This window comes from Amblyomma americanum, chromosome 11 (genome assembly GCF_052857255.1).
Source record: "Amblyomma americanum isolate KBUSLIRL-KWMA chromosome 11, ASM5285725v1, whole genome shotgun sequence".
Lineage (NCBI taxonomy): Eukaryota > Metazoa > Arthropoda > Arachnida > Ixodida > Ixodidae > Amblyomma > Amblyomma americanum.
This window is the reverse complement of record NC_135507.1, coordinates 132,561,470-132,583,578: the sequence shown is the minus strand read 5'-3', so window position 1 is coordinate 132,583,578 and position 22,109 is coordinate 132,561,470. Positions and strand designations below refer to the sequence as shown.

The 22,109-nt window shown below is 46.1% G+C and overlaps 1 protein-coding gene across 1 annotated transcript in view; it reads left to right on the top strand.

Annotated features, from left to right (window-relative positions):
* The window catches only part of LOC144109894 (pancreatic triacylglycerol lipase-like), a 357,922-nt gene that overhangs the window by 334,056 nt on the left and 1,757 nt on the right, over positions 1-22,109 (top strand). The gene's annotated exons all lie outside the window — the stretch shown is intronic.

Here is a 22,109-nt window from a genome sequence, read left to right as displayed (position 1 = left end):
CGGCTTCCGGCAAGCCGTGTTGACTGAGCTTGAAGTTCCAGCGTTGCTTCTATGACAGCTTTGGTACCTGAGTGCATAGCCCCTGTTTCTTCTGTGTGTAGTTGATCTGTGCAGTTTAAGCGTTGCAAGACATTGCTTTGTTCGTCCACTGTCTGGCTATCTGCTATGAGTCCAACGCCAAATATATGAGCACCTCGAAGGAAGTTAGGTGTGAAGAAGGAAGAACCCATCATTACTAGTAATATCGCACATCTCAATCGAATTTAGCGTTAATATTTTCAGGGAAGGTTCTGGAAGGTACAAATATTGCGAAAAGGCGTTTTTTTTTTTTTAACTCGATCTTTTTTGGCTAATTTCATCCAATCTAAGACCCACATTCATCCCCAGAGATGGCTCGCGAGCGCAATGCCCAACGCGAAGAACTGAAAATCATTACCGTCACTGCTTTGCCAGCGCTCTCACTATTTTAACAATAGATGAAAGCATTATTTACGTTCTCAAGAATCTGATGGAATAGCACTACCTGCTACGGCACTCTGCACACATACACTACTGTTTGTTCCAGTGTATTATTACCTGCTAACGTAAAAAAAAAACATTAAAAAGGCGGGTATACGCCACAATGCATATACCCGCCGCTTGGCCTGATTCTCGCCTTCTTATCTCGCACAGGCGCTCTGCTGCGTGAAGTAGTGAATTCCACCTGGTCCTGCAGGGCAGTTAGAGGCCTTTTCCACACGATTTCTTCTGCATTGAGAGCCAGTGTGGCGAACGGCTGAAGACAGAGACCACTGAAGATATGTTGTCTACAAGCTTGCTTGCGTCTTTCTCAGACTTGATTGCGCTGTTCACGCACAGCGTCGACCTGAAGATCACAGCCTTCCTGGCCTTCATCTTCGCTTCCTTCGTCGCCGTCGCTGTCGTCTTCGGCAATGCTGCGCTCCGCCTTCTTTAAATAGACCACACTTCTCCATTGCTGTCGCACAGTCGACGGCACCTTGAATGCTTTCACGACGTTTGCAGCGTTGTCTGCCACGACAAAACCAATGTGTTCTGGCGTTAGATCGTGCTTGTGTAGCAAGCTTTGAACCTTACTTTCTATGTTATTTCCTATTAAAGAAAGTTTGCATAAAAATAACGCAACTAGGAGTAGAGAAAAAAATTGAACAGAACGGTAATAATCTCATAACCAACCTGTGTGAACCTCTTCGAATGTCGAAAATTCCAGAACGTCCGACCTCAGTTCCTACGCTGAGTCTATGAAGTGCACCTTAACTCCTATGACAGATTCCTTAGAGAAGCTCGTCCACAAGTCCAAGAACAGGTGCAAGCAGCGGCACACGACACGACGCAGCTCTCATCTCAACGCTGACTTCACTGTACTTTCGGCCTCTATTGTAAGCCTAGCCGCCGCGGTGGCTGAGTGGTTATGGCGCTCGGCTGCCGGCCCGAAAGACGTGGGTTCGATCCCGGCCGCGGCGGTCGAATTTCGATGGAGGCGAAATTCTCGAGGCCTGTGTGCTGTGCGATGTCAGTGCACGTAAAAGAACCCCAGGTGGTCGAAATTTCCGGAGCCTTTCACTACGGCGTCCCTCATAGCCTGAGTCGCTTTGGGACGTTAAATCCCCCATAAACCATCTATTGTAAGCCTAAACAAAATATTAAAAAGTACAAAGTGCAGTTGACAATGTGTCCAGACTGCAAGCTAAAATAGAAATGGGCAGGCGATGCAAATCTTGCAAGGGAAGTTTTGCAAACGGAAGTTTTGCAAGGCAAGTTTTGCAAAATATTGTTTCATGAAGCCTGTATACAATTCACACATACCGACGGGTTATTATCCTCCTGGACACATGATTGAAACGTGGCAGGAGCTTTTCGGTAAAGCTCCTAAAAGCAATCCCTTTCACAACGCTGAGTGGCATCTCATCAACTGCTACAAAATCCAGCAGAAGTTTCTCAAAATCTTTCTGCTCAGTGCTTTGTAGCGAAACCTTCGCGACAGCATCCTTAGTTTCCTTCAGAAATGTTTCCAGTGACGGCTGACCGAGGTGAGAATTGCCACGAAATTTATCCGGATGGACCTTCTGCAATGCGGTCAAAATCAGTCATAAATTAGGATTAGAGCGCAGATAACCGGGTTTGTATTTAAAGACGTCAGCGCGCATGCATATTAGCACAAGCAGTCGTAGAAAGCTATTATCACACAAGTAATAAAAATGCACCTTACCTTCATGTAAGGTGCATTTGTCGTTTCCTTTCCATTCCATTTGTCGTTTCCTTTCCCTCGCAGTTCCTTGTTTCAGTTGGTGCACTTCAGTATCACGTGAGTCTTTAATATGACCGTGGTACGTAAAGTGTCCCCTTAAATCAGCATCCATTCTGCAGCTTTTGATAGCCAATCCTGAGACATCGTCTGATTTGCGCTTCTTGATAGAACCTGGCGCTTCATCCATTGTTTCGAACTTCGCTAAGCTCAACTGGCACGGAGCCAACGCGACGTATCAAGCAATCAGGCAGCTTTGCTCATAAACAGAAAACCTAAAGTTTGAGGTTGTTCCGCGATGCTGGCGCTGGCTTTCTCCCCTAGCGGAGAGGCGAGAGCCAATGAAAACGTCGCCTGCGTTTTTTCTTTTTTTTTTTGTTGAGGAAATGAAAGGCGCTGTAATCGTCTCCGTTCACAGTGGACGCGACGATAGCGCCGCTAGGGAAGGGAGGAAGGGGAGAGTGCAAGAAAGTGGAGCCGTTAGGAGAGCGAATCTCACGTGCTCTTGCCTTGTACACCGCACGGATGACTTCGGAGTTTCGCCTTCATGCATCAAAACGCGGCCGCCGCCGTCGGGTTCCAACCTCCGCCTAGCGCGGCGAGGGGGAGAAGAGGTGCATTCAAAACCCGCACTTTTCGTTTTGTATTTTTTTATTCTTCCCCTTACGGAGAGTTTAACCGGAAACGTTTTTATCTGTGCTCTTTAAAACCAGAAACAATGATTAATCTACACTCCGTGAGAGTACGGTCTGCTTCAAGCCCCAGAACACGAGCCGCGAACACCGTTTTGAAAGCGCATGTGCAGGCCGCTAGCGGCCTGCGGACCCTCGTTTCAGTTGTTCTAGAACAACTTTATTCATCGGAAGTGTAAGGAAGGGAATAATGGGATATTCGGATTAAGTTCAATGGGCTATCTTGCAGACTGGGCGTCAGGTGGCTACATAGCACAGCCCCTGCCCGTCGCACGGAGTTGTACCTTCGGGCCCGAGCCGGACAGCGCAGTCTCCCACTGCTCTAGGTTGGAGAGCCGCAAATTCTCTGGGGGTTTGTCCGAGGGACATTCCTACGTGTAACTGCCTCCAGACTACACCTTGCCTTTTTGTTGAGCCAGAGGTGCGGTGAAGGGAGTGTGTCTGCCGTTTGTGTATAGTCGAAGGTAATTTCTTGGTACCAGACCATTTTCTCTCTAGCTGATCGGAGATCCGAATCGCCAACCGCCCGGCCGACGAATTTTCAGGTGAATTATGGCGCCTAGCAGCGTGCTTGGTAGTTTCGTAGGTGTCTGCTCTCTCGAAACCCGGCGTACATTAATTGCAGCCTGTAACGCAGCAGCTGGCTTTGAGCTCGAGTGATCGTGATCAGCGCGCGGCGTGGAGGGGGCGGGAGGCGCAAAAAGAGAACATGCGAAGGCAAAGCAGAGGAAAAGCGCTAGAACTTCGGGTTGCGGGGCGGCAGCCCAAAAGCCATTTGTCTATCTAGACCATATCGTACTGATTTTAAACAATCGTGTTTCACGATCGGCAAAACAAAACCTCAGTACAAAGAGACCGAAGCCGCGAGAGACGAGCGCATTTGAGAAAGTATCAACCGGCGGGCAGAAAAGAAGAAACAACCACGCAGGTCGAGTTAACTCGCCGCCAAGGGGTAGGTTTACACGGTGGACCCGCCATAAAATTGCACTTCCTGTGCTTTACACCCGGGAATCGGATTACCGGCTAGCGAAAGCAAGGACGGGAGCCCAGGAGCCCACATCTACTACCAGCGCCGTCGCGCCACTGAGGGCGCACCCCTGACTCGATGGAGTATTCACGCCGCAACGAACGGCATGAGCAGGCTCGTTTCACATCGCTCAAGACGTCATTTACAGAACAAACGAAGCCAAATTTTAAAGCAAGTACTCAGTTTCATCGTCGGTGCTTCCGCTGAAGCGAAGCTGCATAGAAATGAAAGCAAGACACGTGCACATTGTCCTTAACAGCGGCTTCCCAAAATTGACGGCGCCGAGAGTTACTAAGAGTTGCGACCCGATTAAAATGGTGCAGCCTTATGCATTTTGCTCTATGAGTTCTTATTTGTGCGCGCCTGTCTAAAGCCGTTGTGAACGGAAAAAGAGCTCTGAAGGATGGCTGCAGGCCAGCAACAACGGCAATACCTACCCATAACGCACTGCCTGCGACATGCATTTCGTTGCTGGGAACACTGTTTTGGAACGGCAAAAGATAACTATAAAGCATGAAGAGGACAAGAAAAAACTCTGTTGTCAGCCCACACTATCAAGCATACCATCCGTGAGCTGTGAAATGGCACAAAAAATTCAGATAAAAGAAGCTGAGATTGAGCAGTGTTTAGTTCTTACGGAGCACAACCTGCTGTTCATCATCGTGTACCTTCTGACTGCAGAAATTACGTCTTCCCTGGGAACCTTCGCCCTAAAATTTAGCGCTCTAAAAGGGAATCAATAACGGGCTGTCCAGACAAGAAACATTATCCCAGACTAGGTTTCGGGGCTCCAGTCTCGTCCTCAAACTGTGTATCTTGCCCTCCCTCGCCCTCACCACATCATCTCCTCCCTCCCTCGCCCTCGTCCTCATGAATTTTCATCTGCCCATCCTCCCTCACCCTCACCTCACCGAGTGAAATCCTCATGAGGTGAGGGTGAGGACGCCCTCATGAGGGTTCGCCCTCGTGAGGATGCCCATCTCTGTGACCGTTTCATCCCTCTCTGTTTCATCTCTGTGACCGTTTCATGGTTTCTGTGACCGTTCCATGCATCTTGTCCGCTATTTTTTCGCAATCGCTTTCATCTGGTTTGGTTCCACGTGACTGGCACCAAGCTAAGGTTGTGCCTATTTTCAAGTCCAGTGATCGTTCTTTACCACTCAATTATCTACCAATTTCATAAACTAGCAAGATTTGTAAACTGATTGAACACGTGATTCATTCGCAGGCTTTTAACTTTTTAGAACAACACAACATCATCTTTAAATACCAACATGGATTCCCTAAAGGGTACCCTTGCGAAACTCAGCTTGCTGGATTCACCCACAAACTTCATTCATCTGTTGATGCTGGAATTCAAGTCGACTCCATATTTCTTGATTTTTCCAAAGCGTTCGACAGGGTACCTCATAACCGCTTATTAACCAAATTAACACTTCTTAATAATCACCCTCTTGTTATTGTATGGGTTAAAGATTTTCTCTGTTCTAGGTCTCAGTTTACCAGTGTCAATAACCATAATTCGTCTCTCAGCCAAGTACATTCTGACATCCCACAAGGAAGCGTGCTTGGCCCCTTGCTTTTTTTATATATTTATTAACGGTTTACCTAACTCCCTTTCTTCCCGAATTTTTGCCGACGATTGTGTAATTTATCGCAAAATTTATACTAAAGAAGATCTCCTAGCCTTACAATCCGACCTCGAGACAGCAAGAGCATTGTGCTCTACTTGGCTTATGCAACTTAACCTTTCCAAAACAAAATTTGTCTTTTACTAACCGAATGTCTCGATTTCAAACAGCGTATTCTTTAAATAACACTCCAGTCGACTTGGTAACCACGTATAAATAATACGTCGGTCTTCACGTTCATTCAGACCTAACATGGAACCACCACATTAACCTTACTCTTGCATCTGCTAACCGGTTATTAGGCCTCTCAAAACATAACTTAAAGCATGCCCCCTCTCACCTTCGATTATGTGCTTACGCCACTCTTATTCTACCTAAAATTGAATATGCTTCGACTATTTGGGACCCTCATTAAGCATATTTAATAAATAGCATCGAATCATTGCACAATCGCGCAGCTCGTTTCATCTACTCTGACGTCATACATCCCGGCCGGGGCGGTCGAATTTCGATGGAGGCGAAATTCTAGAGGCCCGTGTGCTGTGCGATGTCAGTGTACGTTAAAGAACCCCAGGTGGTCGAAATTTCCGGAGCCCTCCACTACGGCGTCCCTCATAGCCTGAGTCGCTTTGGGACGTTAAATCCCCCATAAACCAAACCTATTTACGTCATACCAGCATCACAGCCTTGATGAAACGCGCTGATCTGCAAGATTTATATCTCCGTCGTAAAGTGGCCCTCCTATCACTCTTTCATAAACTGTATCATCACTCAACGCTTCATAATGACTTTTTTCTTTGCCGTATTCCATTTTTGACCGCCGCGACCATCCGTGTAAAGTCAAGCGCTTGTCATGCCGTACATCTAACTATGCACATTCATTCATTTCATGCACTATAACCAACTGGTACACTCTCCCTTCAGATGTTGCTACAACCACTGATACGGAAAAATTTTATAAACTATTATCTGCCACTACTGCGCAACATCTTTTAGTATATTGTTAGCTTACCAGTGCATTGGGTTTTTGTCTTTTATTTGTTATTGATGATTGTCGTTTTATTTTCATGCCGTTGTGGATAGACATTGTATAACTTTATTAAGTTTACTGTCTGCTGCTATGTTAATGTTTCTGTTTCTTGCCATTTATGCTTCAATGTTTAATTATGTCGGTTTTGTATTTTTATTCCAATGATCCATATGCTTTTATCTGCTTTTGTTTGTAGTTTGTTCAATTTTGGGCTTATTTATTTCTTTCTTTTGATTACTTTCCTGTACGGCACCCCCCCCCCCCCCTCCGTATGTAATACCCTCAAATTGAGGGCATTTACGGTATTTTGTATAAATAAATATAAATAAATAGATGCCGCAGGGTCATGTTATCCTGTGCATTCCATGCTAGGGAACAGCAGCAAGTTCTGGCTAAATATGGTAAATTGCCGACGTGGACTTCTGCGCTCGCTGTCATGATTATCGAGAAAAAAGTAGAGGTGCTTCGATGCAACCCGTTAAAGGGCAGCAGTTGATAAAAATGGGGCGCGGAGCGCGGTGCCCTCTATTACTCCGCTGACCAATCACAACAGTGGACCAAATCAGCTTTTCAACGATGGACTGTATCAAGGAAGCCGGAGGCATCCAAGTTGTTTAGCTTGTAAATTTCTCTATTGATCACTTTTTAAGTCGCACGAAAAGCTTTAACAATACGGTGGACGCAGCTTTAGAGGAGACTTGTCTTGCATTTAATGCAGGAACAAACCACAAAGAAGGGGACAGAGCGCTTGTCCGCTTCTGTGTTGTTATTTGCTAGCGGCTGTGGTATTCCTCAATGAACGTTTACCAAGTACTGATAAAGAATGTACTTGCGCAAAGAACACAGGACACAACAAAGTAACTCATACGACAAGTACAGAGCGCAAGTACATTCGTATGTGTTACTTTGTTGTGTCCTGTGTTCTTTGCGCAAGTACATTCTTTGTTAGAAATGAACCAACTTTCGCTCTGTTCTTGTCGTATGTGTTACTTTGTTGTGTCCTGTGTTCTTTGCGCGAGTACATTCTTTGTTAGAAATGAACCAACTCGCCCAGACAAGAGTGTTAATTCAAGTACTGATGTGGAGTTCTAAGATTTCGTTAAGCATTTGGCGAGGTGCCAGACGAGAAGGTAATGCTTAAATTGTAAAAAAATTGGAATACCATACAGCATGATTCAGTGAATACAGGCATATCTCAATTCAATTCAATTTTATTTTCTTTCCATGGAAAGGGGGAGCTGAGGCAAAATGTTGATTTGCCTCACGAAAGCCTCAGCACCCATATACAGTTGGCAATGCAGTGGCAAAAAAAAAAAAACATTTGAAAATTCTAATTTGTAATACAAGTTAGGAAAAAAAGGAGGGCGTATATGTAGGTAGTAACACAATAATGCACAAAAAGCAATTTGGAACGCACACTTTTCTACATAAAGTTCACCGAACAGGCAACACAACCCGGATTTACTCATCAGAATACATAATCAAGCAAAGTAGCATGACTCATAGAATACACACACTAATTGTAAAAAAATCTCGAGTGAAATATTATGCAAATTGAATGTTACTACTTATTAAGTAATGTTTAGGGTTCTCATTGGACCACGATGTGGAAGAATTGAAGTCAACAGGTGGCGGTAAATTATTTATGGCTGTAGGAACTTGGGAGCGTTGTGTCTGTTTACCGTAATTGGACCGGAGTTTAGGAACCAGTTTTCTTTGCGCTCTGAAGTGGTATGCTGTGGATGATTTGTCAAGAATGGAAGCGTATAGTTGGTTTTTGTGAATATTTTGAAATAGTCTGAAGAAGTATATCTGATCTGCCTTCAGAATGCTGTGGTTGATGAACTGTGGCTTTAATCGGAGGCTTTGTGGCCGGCCGTGATATCCTTCAATTACTCTAAGTGCTTTCTTTTGCATCGTAATTAATTTTTCGTAATTACCGGAACATGTAGTTCTCCAGACGAGAATGCAGTAGGAGATTTTGGATTAAAAAGTGCATAATATATTGATATCTTTAGTTACGTAGGTATGATGCCAGCCAGTCGGTAAAGGCTGCCAACTGTTCTGCTCAGAGTGCAAGCAAGTTTCAAAATATGTGTAATCCAAGACAGTTTCTTGGAAGACATATAGAACTAAATTTGTCGACATTAGGAGCTGTTTATTCGCAGCCCTGTGCGTTTCTTCTGGGCTTCCACAAAGCAACATGTTACGACGTATAAGTTTTCTTATTTCTACTAATGATTTCGTTGATGTAGTACACGAAGCAGCATCTGTCAGATTATTAGCGGATTGTACTGTTGTTTTTTTTTTCAAAGAATCACCATCTGCATGTGATCAAGCTTTACTGCAAAGTGCGCATGTAGAGCTTGGCAATTGGTGCGAGCTTAATGTGGCGAAGATGTTGCTTTTAAGAATCACTAGAAAAAAGATGCCCAGCATTTTTTCATCTTTCCTTCAGGATAAGGTCAATCTTAAGGTCAAACTTATTGTTATTTTTGTACAATACTCCAGACCTTTCCTTAGGTCCAAGCAGAGGGGACAAAGATACATTAAAGGCAAGAAAAGTGAGCCCTTGGTAAAAGGCGAGGAAAGAAATTGAAGATTACGCCAATAGAGTACCTAAGGTATATCAACAGGTACCTTTAAAAAGTCACCAGCTGATAGCGCACTCACTCGTAGGGCATTCCATTCGGAAATTGCCATCGGAAGGGTAGAAACTTCAAATTGTTAATTTTCGCGAAGTATGGCGCTAATATATGGTCGTGGTGGCGAGTTGGACGCGTTTATAAAAACTTTACGCTTTTGCAAAAGCGTTTTGTGGAAAATTATTTCTATGCCCATTTTTCACTTCAGGAAAGCACACTGAACCGAGCATTCCCTAGATGTTGCTGTTCGGAAACAAAAGATACGTAAAATAAATCACTAATATAAATCCAGAAAAGCGGGCGCCATGCACACTTCCGCTGAAGAGCAAAAACCGTCAGTCTACACAATCCGCGTCCTGTGTTGTAGACAAGGTGCAATTCAGCCAATAAATAATCTTCAATCATTTGAATCATATGGAGCAACGTTGAATCGCGTAAATACCTCGGTGGTACACTTACCAACGCTCTTATTAGATTTTATTAGCAACATCTGGTGCTTATAAAGGAAAAAATACAGACAAAGTACATCACATGTTACACTAAAATCGATAAAACATGAGGCAGAGAAGCACGCGATGATCAAAGGCCTCAAGGAAACCTATCTCTTTGTCATTGAGAGTGACAGACGGTTTGCTAACACACTTTGGTTCTTGACTGACATGGAATGCTTCCATTACTTCTCGCGTGGTCTGATCATAGTGCGTGTACAGGACCTTTGTGCTACGCCACATGGGTGCATTTTTTCTTCTTTTTCATTACTTCGCACTTTTTGCAGTGGCGTACCAAGTATGAAAGTTCCTTGCTACTGTCTAGATTATTTCTGTGCTCCTGCAAACTTTTATTTAAGCAACGTCCTGTCTTCCCGATGTACCGTGCTCCGCAAGAGAGCGGAATTTGGTATACAAACCCTTTGCGACAAGCGACGAACTTGTCTCTGTGCGCGGTGCCACAACCTTTCCTTTTTTTCGATAGGTCCCGCTTCCTTTGGATCGCCGGACATAACTGCTTTAGTTTGATGGGAGCTGAAATAGCTACATTTACTCCTTCGTCACGAAGTTGAAAGTTTCCTAGAGCTACTCCGGTTTTACCTGTCTTCGACAGTCGTGAGTTGGCCGAGCAAAATTTATTCTCAGAAGGCAGGGGTGTGTATTGGGTCAAGCCTCGCCCCGGTTCTTAGCGAAATTTTTCTCACGTACGTGGATAGGGAAGTCGAGAGGGAACTATCGGGACTGCCCCTTAAGACCGTGAGGTATGTTGACGACTACCTGGTGTTTACAGACCGCGGTCGCTTAGCAGCGCGCATGGCTGGCACTTTGAAGGTATTCAGAAAATGTGGTGCAGGGCTGCAATTCGCCTTCGAGGCACCATCCGACAATGAGTTGCAGTTCTTGGATTTGCTCTTGCTGTTCGGTCCCGGTCATGTGTGCTGGAAATGCAACCCTAGATCAACAAAACCGCTCCTTAGTTCTCACTCAAGTCATTCAAAAATTGTTAAAGACGGCATTGTCAGTTTCCGCCTTCGCAATTCTATGACAAAATCCTATCACCGTGCTCTCAGCGACAGTTTACAGTGTCAACTCTCCATGATTAGGCTTGCCGGGTACCCAAGCTTTACAGTAACAGAGGCCTGCTTTCGTTTGCTCAAGTGGGTTAAACAGCAGGACATCCAGCAAGCTCGTGACAGCCAAAACAAAAAAAAGAGAAAAAATTTCTGTTATTTCTTACCTACATCGGATCACCCATGGCATGAAAAATGTGGCTAGTCGATATGGAGTAAATGTAGCTATATCAGCTCCCATCAAACTAAAGCAGTGCGTTATAAATAAAGTCGAATCCCTAGAGACTGTTCTGCTTGAGTACGAACCAGATATAGTTGCGATTACTGAAACCTGGCTCTCCTGAGATGTCAGCGACGATGAAATTGCTCCACCGAACTACGAACTTGTCCGAAAGGATCGCGCCTCCCGCGGTGGTGGCGTGGCACTTATGATACAAAAGCGCATCCCATTTGTCATGCTTCCTGAAGTAACCGGCGCTGAAGCTGTTTTCTGCAAAGTTATTTGCAACAACACCAACATTATAATTGTCAGCTTCTACAGAAGCCCTTCTTCTGGACACGAATGTATATCGGTAATTCAAGATTTCCTCCAGCAATACTGTTGTAACTCACGAATCATTCTAATGGGCGACTTTAACCTACCAGATGTCGACAGGACTACCATGCATCACACTTAAATTATCTCCGACGCTGTAATTAATTTGGTGATAAACTTTAACCTCCATCAAATCGTTCTCGATCCTACACGCGTACAAGACTCAACAAAAAACATTCTTGATTTGATTTTAATCAGTGAACATTTCCCCGTCCATCGTGTTGCAACCCACGTCATCGAAGGCATCTCAGACCATAAAATCCCAGTTTGTGAATTACCGCTACAGTGCACCATGACATGCCACTGTCCAACCACCACCATAAAAAACTTTGCAAAGGCAGACGACGCAGCCATCCTAACTTATCTCGCCCATGAATTCGACAGCTTTGCCGAGAGCGCATCAGACAGATCTACAAACATAGACGCTACATGGCTTATGTTTAAACGCGCTGTACAGTACTGTATGACTTTGTCCCGCTCAAGATCAAACGTATCGCTAAAAATAACCCTTGGATCACTAGAGACGTCAGTCACGCGCAGCGTCAAGTAAAGAGGTTACGCAAAGCTATCAAGACCAAATATGGTAGTCATTTGAGGAAATCTAAATTAAGCAGTGCCGTTGAAAAGCTCAAGCAGGTCACGAAACAAGCGAAAGACTACTACTTCAATGTAACTTTCCCATGTTTTTTGAGAAATAATCCACACAGGTTTTGGAGCCATTTTCGTGGACATAAAACGGTGCAGTCCGGTCTCTCTGTAGAAGATAAGGACAATACTGCTAATATGTACAACGATTTCTTCTTTTAAGTCTTTACTAAAGATAACGGCATCATCCCCGACTCCTGCAATTTGCCCCTGCTAAATATTGAACCTCTCAGAATTACCGATGACGGGATTTTCAATCTTCTGCTGAACCTAGATCCAAAAAAATCAACAGGTCCGGATGATATTCCAAATGAGTTTTTAAAAAGATATGCCGAATGGTGTAGCAAGTACCTTAGTATTATTTTTCGCAAGTCTATTTCATCATCAAGGCTGCCCAGAGACTGGAAAATGGCAAAGTTCATACCTATTCATAAATCAGGGGACACTACCTCACCCTCAAACTATAGGCCAATCTCTCTTACAAGTACATCATGTAAAATTTTGGAACATATAATTTCGAAGCACATAACCTCATTCCTGGAGCGCAATAGTATATTGACACCCCATCAGCATGGATTCAGACGTGGGTTATCAACCGTTACTCAACTAACAGAGGTTGTACACGATCTAGCACTTAATATTAATAACTGTAGCCAGACAGACATAAGATTTCTCGATTTCGCGAAGGCATTTGACCCTGTATCACACAATAAGTTGCTAGGAAAACTAAAAACTGTTATCGGGGAAGGCGAATTACTATCTTGGTTAGAAGATTTTTTGTCAAATCGGTCTCAGTTCGTGGTTTTTGAGTATGTTTCATCCAAAACAGTTCCAGTAACGTCGGGCGTTCCTCAGGGATCAGTCCTTGGTCCATTGTTATTTTTGCTCTTCATCAATGACATAACTAATGACATTGACTGCAGCATTAAGCTCTTCGCAGATGACTGCATTCTTTACAAAACAATTAACAACCGCGAAGACCATCTGTCGTTAAACAGTTCTCTAAAAAAAATAACAGAATGGTGTAACACGTGGAAAATGACGATAAATACTAAAAAATCCGTTTGTATGACAGTAACAAGAAAAAAATTCCCGTTTTGCTTTTCTTACTCTGTAAACGGCGTTCCATTAACGAAAACTAAACACCATAAATATCTAGGTATTACGCTGTCTTCTGACCTGAGGTGGGACTCTCACATTGCTAATATCACGTCTACTGCTTTACGGAAACTTCTCTTTATCAGGAGACGCTTGCGGTCCGCACCAGTATCTTCTAAACTCCTGGCCTACAAAACCCTTGTAAGGCCAGTCTTAGAATACGCGAACACAGTCTGGTTCCCCCAATCAATAACTAACATCACAAAACTTGAGGCTATACAATGCAAAGCCCTACGAATAATTCACAATAAATACAAGCGCACAGATTCCCCAACATTGCTTGCAGCTTCATCCAGTCTCCAAACACTATCCGCAAGAGCAAAACAAGCGCGCTTAAAATTTTTGTTTCAATGATTACACGAGCAGTACAGGATAGATGCGCAAAAATACGTGACGTACTCACAATGCCACCTTCACGGCACAAACATATGAACACACTAACCGAGTATGTGTGCCATAATGACACGTTTAAGCATTCCTTTTTCCCTCTCTCCATTAGTGAATGGAGTCGCTTAGATCGTAACATCACCTGCACTCAATCCTTATCATCATTCGTGTCACACATAGAGCATTTGTCGTAATGCACAGTGGCGATGCAACAACCGTGACCGCAAATCTAGGCAAGAATACAACCCCTTCTAACTTGTCATGTATGCGATTTTGAGTGCATTCTTAAATTGTGCCTACCATTGTCGAAGATCTGTTCTGTATATCCTTTTGCTATGGCCAATTCACTTTTCCCTACCTTTGCTTTTATGCCATGTTTGCTGCCTTTGAATAATATGTTTATATTTGTTTTCTTTTTTGCACTGTACTAATTGCCCCTGCTGTGGTCTTGTAATAAGACCAGCAGTATTGTAAATAAATAAATAAATACTGTTAACCCTCAAGCGAGGGTCCTTACAGGGTGGGTATGAAAACTTCGTAGAAAATAGAATTATACACAATCACTAAATACATCAGCAGAAGACAGTACATTCGTTCAAGCATCAAATAGCACTTTCAAGCAGATGGTCATCCAGAGATCGCTCAAATTCATGCAGATCATTCTGTTCTACGTTGGCGTTGGCGTAGAGTCAGCGACGGCGTTAAGCGGCCGAGAGTCAGTAGCGGCGTAGCCCTGGACGAGAGCACTTCCTCAACAATTCGTTCTCTTCTTGATCGGCGCGTTCGTCTTACCGAGCGCTGGCGTCATTAGCCCCCTCCTCCGAAAGCATCGAGCCGATGCTGAAAAGAAAGCAGGGGGTCTCGGGAAGAGCTAGGGTGGTGTCCTTGAGTAGTAGGGCTTTAGGCGAACCACATGGACCACCTCGGGCCGGTGGTGGCGTCGAGATTGTTGAGTCTCATGAGGGACGACTTCATAATTGAGGGCTCCAAGGCGTCGCACAATTCGGTAAGGACCGAAGTAGCGGCGCAAGAGCTTTTCACTCAGTCCGCGTCGTCGGATTGGAGACCAAGCCTAGATAAGGTCACCTGGGTGGTATTCCACATGCCGCCTCCGTAGGCTGTAGAGTTGTGCGTCCTGGCCCTGTTGGCCCTGAATTCGAACCCGTGCGAGTTGGCGGGCAGCTTCGGCGCGTTGTAAGAAAGACGCAACGTCGTCATTTGGATGATCGTCGACATGAGGCAGCATGACATCGAGTATTGTCTTGACATGACGTCCATAAACTAGGCCAAATGGTGTCATGTTGGTTGTTTCCTGCCCGGCTGTATTGTATGCGAACGTGACGTAGGGTAGGACGTCGTCCCAGGTTTTATGTTCCACGTCCACGTACACTGAAAGCATGTCGCAAGCGTCTTGTTTAGACGTTCCGTCAGTCCGTTAGCTTGGGGATGATAAGAAGTCGTTCGACGGTGACTGGTGTGACTAAATATTAGAATATGGTGCAGGAGCTAAGAGGTAAAGGCAGCCCCTCTGTCCGTAATTAAAACTTGTGGAGCACCATGACGTAAGACGATTTGAGTAACAAAGAACTGGGCTACTTCGGTGGTGGTGCTACTTTGAAGAGATACTGTCTCCGCATGACGTGTGAGATAATCAGTGGCTACTATTATCCACCTTTTTCCGGAGTCTGATGTAGGAAAGGGCCCGAGCAAGTCCATGCCGACTTGTTGAAACACTTGCGAAGGCGGCTTAATTGGCCTGAGGAATCCGGCTGGCTTCACGGGCGGAACTTTGCGGTGCTGGCAATCCCGGCAAGTGCAGACGTAATGCGCAACGTCAGGGCCCAGGCGAGGCCAGCAGTACTTGTCTGGAATCCTAGCTTGTGTTCCAGTAACACCAAGGTGGCCGGAAGCTGGTTCGTCATGGCAGGCGTGAAGAATTTCGTCGCGTAGGTTCACAGGGACGACCAGCAAGTATTGCCTACTGTTCGCGGCGAAATTCTTCTTGAAGAGAACACCGTTTCGTATGCAGAGAGACGACAAAGCTCGCCCGAAGGCTTTAGAACTCTCCTGCTGGTACCTTCAAAATAACGAATGATGTCGTGGATGTCGTGGATGTCGGGGTCGGCGCGTTGATGTTCGGCGAAATCGTTGGCATGTATTGCATTCAAGAAGACTTCGTCGTCATCAGCAGCGTCGTCCGGAGCGGTTTGCACGGGAGCACGAGATAAGCAGTCGGCGTCTGCGTGTGTGTGACCGGATTTGTAAATGACGGTGATATCGAACTCTTGGAGTCGAAGGCTCCATCGTGCGAGGCGCCCGGAGGGATCCTTGAGGTTGGTAAGCCAGCATAGTGCGTGATGATCGGTAACTACTTTGAAAGGGTGGCCATAAAGGTATGGTCTGAACTTCGAAACTGCCCACACGATGGCGAGGGATTCTTTTTCAGAGGCAGAGCAGTTGGCTTCTGTCTTCGGTAGTGCGCGGCTCGCATAAGTGATTACACGTGGTTGGTCCCGCCGAACTGGAACTAGGACAGCGCCCAAACCAACGTTGCTTGCAACGGTGTGGACCCTGGTGTCTGCAAGTTCGTCAAAGTGCGCCAGCACAGGGGGTGCCTGCAGACGGCGTTGAAGCTCTTGAAACGCCATCTGCTGTGGTAGTTCCCACCTGAACGGCACATGTGCCTTTGTCAGATCAGTAAGGGACGAGGCAATGCTAGAGAAATTCTCCACGAAGCGGCGGTAATATGCGCATAGTCCGAAGAATCGACGAACTTCCTTCTGATCACGCGGCGGTGGAAAATTGGCAATGGCGGATGTTTTCTCGGGATCTGGTAGGACTCTTTTGTAGTTCACGAAAACTAACTCTTCGTATGCAAAATGGCATTTTTCGGCTTTTAGAGTAAGGCATGATGACGTTATGGCCAGCAATACTTCCTCGAGGCGACGCAGGTGCTCCTCAAAAGACGGGGCAAAAACGATGACGTCGTCCAGGTAGACCAGACAAGTTTGTCACTTAAAAGCCGCAAGAACGGTATCCATGAGCCTTTGGAATGCCGCGGGTGCCGAACAAAGACCAAATGGCATCACCTGGAACCCGTACAAGCCGTCTGGAGTGATGAATGCCGTTTTTTTGCGGTCCCTCTCGTCTACCTAAATTTGCCAATTTCCAGTCTTCAGGTCCATGGAGGAGAAATATCTGGTGTTGCATAAGCGATCCAAGGCATCGTCAATTCTGGGTAGCGGGTACACATCCTTTTTGGTGATGTTAATTAATCGACGGTAGTGAACACAGAATCGTAAGGTGCCATCCTTCTTCGCAAGCACTACAGGTGCCGCCCATCGGCTCCTAGAAGGTCGAATAACGTCGTTGGCGAGCATTTCTTTCACTTGTGTGCTGATAGCCTCTCATTCTTTAGTGGACACCTGATAAGGTGACTGCCGGAGTGGTGGAACATTTTCATCAGTAATTATGCGATGTTCCGCAAGATGCATCCGCCCGACGCATGACGACGACGCCAAGGCACCACGGTAGCGATTGAGCAGTTCGCGCACTTTGTCGCGCTGCTCGAGCGGCAGGTTTGGGTTAATGTTTTTCATTTTTCATTTTGCATTTATTTCAGTCATGTACAATGGCTGAGGAGAAAGGAAAAAAAGCCGCGCACGCGGCTTGACAAAGCTCCCATCTCCCGTAGCGGCTTGGCACGGCGATGACAGGCAGCAGTAAAACAATAACAAGAGAATGCATGAAATAACAAATATGTACAATATCTTCATAACAGATCACCAGAATTGTCTCGGTACTGTTATACACACGCAAATGATAGTTTAATCACAGCACATGGATACTTAGTTTATTTTACCGTTGGATATGATTCATTGTTTTGTAAGAACATATTTCTGACAGCGTTATATGAAACGGAAAGAATGGATTGATTAGTGAAAGCATTTCTATTAAGGAAAGATGGCAACACATACCTGAGTGTTTGAAAACCGTAATTTGTGCGTGGACAAGGTACATACCAATATTCGTAGTGTCTTGTGTTGTGAACAGCGGTATTTTCCCGTAGATTCGCAAGGTCAGAAAAAAATGTGCTGTCACTATGTACCTGAGATTTGTACTGCTGAATTACACGGTACTGATGAATAACCCTTGCATCCATAATGCGGTATTTTGCAAATAGAGCACTCGTATGTGCTAAGTATGTGGCACCCGCAATTGCTCTGACTGCATTTTTTTGTAATGTCAAAACCTTTTGAATATTAGTTTGCGTCGTTGTACCCCAAACCAAATGACAATATTTAACATGAGAGTCAAAGAGGGCATGGTAAATAACAAGTTTTGTCCTAGTAGGTATCATGCACTTTAACCTTCTGAGTATGCCGACAACGCGAGCTAGCTTACTCTCCATTTGCTCGATGTGGTAGTCCCATAACATAAATTCATTGAAGTGAACGCCAAGTGTTTTTACAACATTAGTTATTTCTAATATATTACCACCCAATACTAAATCTGTATGTACAACCCATTTGAAATTTTTAGCTCTAAAAAATATCGCCTTCGTTTTCCGTGTGTTTATTAGTAGGGAATTGTTTTCAGACCATGAGTTAAGTTTTCCCAACACGCTATTAGCCTTTTCTACTATATCATTCGCGTTGGTGCCGGTCAGAAATAAAGTAGTGTCGTCAGCGTAAATTACTGAACATCAAGAGGTATATCAGGCTCAGTCGTTGAAGCAGTCGTTAAACTGTGCACACACCTAGTTTCACTAAGAGCGTCAATGTATGCCACTGTCGTTCCCTTGTTAAGGTGCTGGTGTTCGTTGCTGAAATTTGTGAGAAGAACGTTCACCTTGCTATCTTCGAGGAAGACAACCGCCCTGGCGACGGAAAGTCTTCTGTCCAGAAGCAACAATTGCTTGCTCTCCACGACACCCTCAATTTGCCGTATGTTCTTTGAGCCGACGGTTACCATTACACTGGAACCTGGAGGCACGGTACGTGTTCGTCTAGAATGTGCAGCGCCGCTCGGAGAACACTATCGACAGTAATGGCCTTCTCGGTCGGGAACTTGACGGACTGCGATTGCAGATCAATGACGGCACCGTTTTCAGTCAGAAAGTCCATGCCGAGTCTGACGTTTCGAGAGCACTCGGCTAGCACTACGAACGTTGCCAGGAATGTTTGGCCTTGCACGGTTACCCGCGACGTGCATGTTCCCGTTGGCGTGATCAAATGGCCCCCTGCAGTACGCATCTTTGGGCCGTCCCAAGCGATTGTGACCTTTTTCAGGGCCGCCGCAAATTTTCCACTGAGCACAGAATAATCGGCGCCAGTGTCCACCAGCGCGGATACATCGGCGCCATCGACCGAAATCTCTAAGTCGGCTGTTGCTAGCGTCTTACTTTGGGGATGTCGAGGCATTCGGTCTCGGTTGCAGTGCGTCGAAGGAGTCCGGCATTGAGGAAAGGCGTCGTGGCCACGGAGGGGTACGTGAGGACATCGGCTTGTCTTGAGGCACTTTGCATGATGAGTCGTCGGTACGGCTAGGGCATTCGGCGTTCTGTGTGAACTGGAACTGTCTTGCGGCGATGGAGGATCTTGCACATTTTGTCGTTGAGCAGCCGCACCTCCAGAGGCTGCTGCACCTAGTTTCCCCTACGGAAACTCCGAGGCTGGTCTCGTCCTGGAGAACTGTAGCGACGAGGAGATGGTGATCGAGAGAAGCGACGCTGTGCTGAGCCCGCTTGTGAGATGTAGTCCGCGATCTTCTGCGGTCGTTCTCCGCACGTTGGGCGAGGACAGCCGACGGGGAATCCTCGAAGATCCATCTCCTTGTATGGGCAGCGGCGCCAAACATGTCCAGCATCACCGCAGTGGCAGCACAGCGGCTGATTGTCTGGTGCTCTCCCGATATCCGTTCTGCGTCGTCCTAGGCGCTGTGGAGAATTCGGCTGGAGAGGTTGACTCCGCACAGCGGCGGAGGCAGCTGCATCGTAACGTGGGTTCGGCTGGGACGGAATAAAACGACGTGTGACGGCGGCGTAGCTGAGAGCAGGGTGCTGCGGCTGTACCGGGTCTGGGAGAGGTAGTGATGTGCTCGTGCTTAAAGCTTGTTGCACCTCCTCGCGAACAACATCAGCAAGTGTGGCAACCTGAGGCTGTACCTTAGCCGGAAAGAGCTTCGCCAGTTCTTCGCGCACAATGGATCGAATTATCTCACGTAGAGATTCTGCCGAGTTCATCGTGCCTCCCTCCACAGTGGCTGTGTGCATCGATGTTGTTGGGCGGTCGTACTGTCGGGCCCTCATGTCAAGAGACTTCTCGAGGGAGCTCGCCTCCTTTATGAAGTCAGTTACAGTCACTGGAGGACTTCGAACCAGGCCGGTGAACAGCTACTCCTTAACCTCTTTAATCAGGAAGCTTACCTTCCTCTCCTCCGACATGCTTGGGTCCGCACGTCGGAAGTGTCGCTTCATTTCTTCGACATACTCCGTCACTCTCTCGTTGGGGAGTTGATGTAGGGCCCGCAAAAGCCGGTCAGCCTTCTCCTTGCATAATGTGCTGTCCTTGAACACTTGGAGAAACTCGGATTTGAACGTATCCCACGTTCGAAGGCCAGATTCGTTGTTGATAAACCAGGTCCTCGCGTAGTCTTCAAGGGCGAAATAAACATGACGCATCTTGCAGTCAGCGCCCCAGCCTTTGTAGATGGCCACCCGATCGTACTGGTCCAGCCAGTCTTCGGCATCCTCGTGGGGTTGGCCGTGGAAATGCGGTGGCTCACGCTGGTGGTGGAGCAGGACCGGCGGAACTGTAGCTGGGTTGTATTCATTGTGGGAGCCCTTCGGGGTGGGTTAGAAGGGAGTAGTCGAAATTCGGGAGATATGCCTTGCAATCGGCGACTGCCCTGGTGGACTGGCGTGTCTACCTTAGGTATTTCTCCGGGACTTGAACTGCGGCTTGAAGGGGGCGTACGGTACATGAACAACGTACCCAGCGCCTCCACCAGATGTGACGTTGGCGTTGGCGTAGAGTCAGCAACGGCGTTAAGCGGCCGAGAGTCAGTAGCGGCGTAGCCCTGAACGAGAGCGCTTCCTCGACACTTCGTTCTCTTCTTGATCGGCGCGTTCGTCTTCCCGATCGCTGGCGTCAATATCGTTCATTTTTACCAACGCAGCGCAAAAACACAGGTCAAGACCAGCACACGGGCACAGCGCTGAAGTTACATCTGATGGCTTATTGAGGGTGTACCACGGCTTAAATGCTGTGGAAAACGATCTCAAATAAAGAAAGAAACATATCTAAAAAAACACACGAATGGCATGTCAAAACTAGAACCCTTCGCGTGCAACACAAGACACGAACAGCTGAGCGTGACCTTTTTATCTGCCTTTTAAAAACCGAAGCTCCCAATCGAAGAGGGGTATCGAAGCGGTGCTGACAGTCATCTTGGTGCTTGTGGACCTCGTACGTTTCAGTGATTTCTCTGGTGAGTTTGACGGGACTATCATTCACGACTTCACACTGGCTGAAAATGGGCTGACAGGGCTTTTCTTTTCCTTCTGTATTCTTTCCGTGCAGTCCGCCCCGATGGCCGGCTGTAGTGTAGCTCACGTTGTGATTGTATTCCCGTAGCCGGTCACTGATGCATCTGCCAGTCTGTCCCGTGTAGCGCTTGCCACATGTTAGCGGGATCCTGTGTACAACATCGCTAGTACACGGAACGAATCTTTTTTGGTGCTTCTTTGCACAGCTCACCTTGCTATTGACACTTGCGTTTACAATGCGGCAAAGCGAAGAGATCTTTGCTGGAGCTGAAAAAACAACACTCACGTTGGCGCGTGAACCTACTCTCTTGAGATTATGTAAAATCTTGTGCAAGTACGGAAAACCGCGACCTTTCTTTTTCTTTTTCTTCTTCGTTCCTCCCCTGCGGGCTGAATTTAGGATATCCCGTAGCAAGATTTCTGTAAAAGCGATCAGACTACGGATTGGGTATCCCGCTGCCTCAAGACGCTCCTTCAAGATGCTCCACCGGACACTGAGAGCTCTCTTACAATGTATGACGGCACGATTTTTCCAAGGTGTTTTGAAAATATGACTTTGCAATTGCACGTTTGACAAGCTTCGAATGAGCAGAAGAAAATGGCATGAGAGGTTTCTGGCTTCTTGGTCAGTACCTACAGTACAGGTGCCGATCAGAAAAACGCATGGATATATCTAAAAACGTTAATGTTCCTTCAGAAGGCATTTCACGCGTCAATACAACCTGGTCAAGACACTCAGAAAAGATCGGTAAAACTTTCGAGACAGAGGCCACCGCGTCAATGGCTGTACAAATCATAAAAACTAAAAAGTCAATAACAAATATAAAAACATTTTCCGCACTGCTGCCAACTAGCTTTTCTTCAAGTAACCCGTCACAGTGCGCAAGATAAATGTTACTGAGGAGCGGAGCTACGCATGATCCTATGCA